The sequence below is a fragment of the Benincasa hispida genome, chromosome 8, assembly GCF_009727055.1.
Source record: "Benincasa hispida cultivar B227 chromosome 8, ASM972705v1, whole genome shotgun sequence".
Taxonomy (NCBI): Eukaryota; Viridiplantae; Streptophyta; class Magnoliopsida; order Cucurbitales; family Cucurbitaceae; genus Benincasa; species Benincasa hispida.
This window is the reverse complement of record NC_052356.1, coordinates 10,342,122-10,346,322: the sequence shown is the minus strand read 5'-3', so window position 1 is coordinate 10,346,322 and position 4,201 is coordinate 10,342,122.

The window sequence follows — 4,201 nt, the reverse complement described above, 5'->3', positions numbered from 1 at the left end:
CTAGATCGTGAAATATTTAATTTCTCTTTGTAACACCATTGACTGAAGAGATTAACATTTTATATGATAACTATGTAATTTGATCTGAATCCTGAGTGAGTTATGAACTTCTGTCTATGAAGGCATCGTTTTGATTTGTATGGGTGAGAATGGCCCAAGTTGTCGACTTAAGAAGCCTACCATTTTGGAGATTTGCCTGAGTAGGGAGCTAGAAATATAGCTACACAAGATGGAATTTGCTCCTTCTCGCCTTTAGGGAAACTAGAGGAGTAGTTACCTTAGGTTCTGATTTTAGGTCTTGAACAAGGGATACCCCCCTCTCACTGGCCTGAGAGGGACTTGGTTTATAGTAGGAGCATATCAAATTGTTCATTAGAAGGATTAGTTGTACATAAGGAGTAAGAGGTAATTACAGGGGTAAACAGTAATTTGACCCAACTATAATTACAAACTACTTGTGAAGGATCGACTTACTATAATGGTTAAATCCATGGACGTAAAAATATTTCACAGTGCGAAGAGTTGTCGGTCTTTAGTGGAGTATCTCACAGTTAAGGAATGTTGATTAATGTAATTAAAGAGTTTAATTAGTTAATCTCGGATCATTTGAGCTTCTAATCTGTAGGTCCATTAGGTCCCCTACTAGCTCACAACCGGTAAACAAGGACCAATAATTTTGAAAGAATTTAAATTGTTCAAATTATTTAAGGGAATAATATTAATTGTATATGATACAATTGATATAATGTATATAGATGCATTATAAGTTTATGTTGAATGAGAATCAAAATTAAACTATATATAATAAAAAAGACATTTAATATATTTAAATATGATTCATAAACTATAGGTTAAGAGAGAAATAAATATTTAAACAAAATTCAAATATTTAATTAAATATTAGATATTTAATTTAGTAAATTAATTAATTATTTATTTATTTAATATTTTAATTAAATTAAATAGTGTAATTTAATTAAAGAGAGATTGGAGTGGGTGGTTATTTCCATCCCACTTCATGTTGAAAATCAAGGATGGAAGTTTTTTTCATATAGAATTGTTATGCACTCTCCATTCCTTTTTCAATCTCTACATTGATTTTACAGAGAAATGGTTTCTCTAAAAAAATCTATCCTACGCATACAAAATTCTCTTTTCTTTCAAAAGTCAGTTCCTATAAATCGATCCTTGCCAAGAGAATAGTGAGGAAGACCCTATGGTGGTATTACCGTTCTAATCATGGGAAATTTGTTATTGTGGAGTTCCTTTCGAGAGGAAGAAGATGATTGTTGTGGATAACAAGAAGAAGAGTTCTTCAAAGGTCAATATTTTCTTCTTCCTTGAATTTTAGTGCTTAACATGTAGAAACGCATAATGTATGTATTGTTTCTTCTTTTTTGTGTTCTAATCTTAAAACAAAATCGAATCAAAGTGATCACTCATTTCCGATATAGGATTCAATCCCTTTAGTTATCTAATATATTGAAGAGTGGACTAAATGTATTATATTAGTAAATTTAGGGGTGGAATGTCTATCCTATAGTTAGAATAATCATTTAGATGCTGAGGTCATTTTTAGGTAAGTTTTTGTCTCCAATGGCACTTTCACATATTTAACTTGATTATTTTGAGTTTAGTTAAGTTTAATGTTTAAGTTTAATATAGTTTTAGTTTTGTTTTGTTTGTTTTAAATTTTGTTAAGTTATATTTAATTAAGTTTACTTAGTTGAGGGGAGGAGGGAGCTTTGGGGTTAATTTAAGTAGATGAGTGGGTTAATGTATGATCTTATACATTGTATTCATTGTAGGGGTCAATGATGATCTCACGATTTAGTTTATGTTTAGGTTAGTTGAGTATAGTGTTTAAGTTTAATATAATTTTTGTTTTGCTTTGATTTAGTTTTAGTTTTAGTTTATTTTAGGCTTTGTCAAGTTAAGTTTAAGTTTACTTTAAGGGAGGTGGGTGCTTTAAGATTAATTTGTGTAGATGGGTGGGTTAATGCATGATCTCATACATTGTATTTATTGTAAGAGTGAGTGGTGAATCTTATGATTTAGTTTATGTTTAGGTTAGTTAAGTTTAGTGTTTAAGTTCATTACAGGAGCGCATACTAGCAGATTATGTTCTTGTTCTTGTGTCGACTCCCTTTAAATTGTTCCTCAACCACTCTTGGCAAAGCTTTGATGATTGGCTTTAAAAGCTTAAGTTGCTCCAGTGTTTCACTCGAGCTTTGATTTGACCTCTTCACTTTGTTTGCTAAGGCAATATATTCATCTATAGGTTTCTTTGTATACTAACGGATCTCTATCGATGTGACGTTTAGCCCTCAGACAAGTATGTGCCATGCGTAGTGATAACAATCAGACTCATCATTGATACTCTCCACTAGGATTTCATGATCCATGTCGTTATTTATGGTATAGCCTTGAATCTCACAAGTAAAATTTTTTCTAGAGACAATGCCAACTATTGATACCAAAAAAATTGATCAATTGTAAATTTGTATTTATGGACAAAATCATACGAGGACTTGAGTAAACAAAAAATTGAAACACCAATGTAGTGTTAGACTACCGAAACTCCAACATTCAAATCAGTAATGGGTTCATGAATACTTGTAGTAGAGAGTAGTATGGAGTGTTTTCAACATACCTTTGACGAATGATTTTTTTTCACTAATATAAAGTATAGGTTAAGTATTGTGTAGCAAACATTTGGGCTCATAAATGCTCCTTCTTCAATTCAAGAAACAATAAGTCTTTACTTATCACGGTTATAGTACCACTAACCAATGCATCACTTTCCAACTCTTTACTGGCTCCTTCATGAATTGTCCGCTAGGAATTTAGAACACTACTCACTTAGATTAGTATAGAGGTGTAAAGGTCCTCCATGGTACCATTATAAGCTCCTCCATAGGTCTTACAGACGTCCTCCATATGGGTCCTCTAAGGTTCTCCATGGGATTCCTAGGTCCTTCATGGGTTCTGCTTTAGCTTTTCAATGGTATTGCTAAGTCCTCCATGGTACGCTAAGACTACATGATATCATTAAGTCCTCCATGGTTCCATTAGGTCCTCTATAAGATTGCTAGATCCTCCATGGTACTTCATGGTGTTGTTGAGGTCCTTTGAGCTCCTTCCATTGGTCCTTTAAACCCCTTCATGGGTCCACTGAACCCACATTGAGGTCTTTCACGAGTCTTACTAAGCTTCTTCATGGGTCTTGGCCAATCAATTCAAATCGGTCTCTTAAGGTCATACGTAGTTATTAGTCATATGTGAGTTCCATTAGCATTGGGTGTCCCATCTCGAGCCTCCATCTTTGTTATTGGGCCTTCTATCTCTCTAGATTCTTGATCTAGGTCCATCTCATTAAATATAAGATACATAATAGTATTAACAGTTATATTTGTACGACAAAAACAATCTGGTATTTATGGCTACAATGAGTAAAACAAAAAATTTGTGTACATTGGGTATATGTGGAGTTATATATGAATGTCAAAATGAAAGAATGAGAAAAGAAACAAGTTTACATGAAACTAAAAAAAGAATAAAACAAAAGAAAATTAATTGATAATTTAGGCTATGTTTGTTAACTATTTCATTTTTATTTTTTTTTTTTAAATTAAGCTTTTTTTCTCCACAATTTTTACAATGAGTTTCATCTTTTCTAAGTACAATGGTTGAATTCTTAGCCAAATTTCAAAAACAAAAAGAAATTTTTAAAAGCTTTTTTTCCTTTCAAATTTTGGTTTGGTTTTTTAAACTATTTGTAAAAGATAGATAACAAATGAAGCAATTTGGAGGTGAAAGTAGTATCTATAGATTTAATTTAGAAAAAAAAAATAGTTACCAAATAGAACCTTATTATAGAAAGCAACGGAATAGAGAATTGCCAAAAAAAAATTAAAAATCATGAAATATAGTGACTAATTAAATTGATACGCTAAAACCATATAATATATTTGCATTTAATGCACATCCGAAAATGAGATATAATGACATTAGAAAATCTATCTATAATAAAGTAAATAATATAGTAAAATCGACATGTTAAAATAAGTATAGCTTAACTAATAAAAGTATTTATACTATCAACATCGAAGTTAGAGGTTTAATCTCTCCACTCCTGTAAAAAAAAAAAAAAAAAAAAAAAAAAACTGAGAGCAAGAAAACGAGTGTACACTTTTAACAA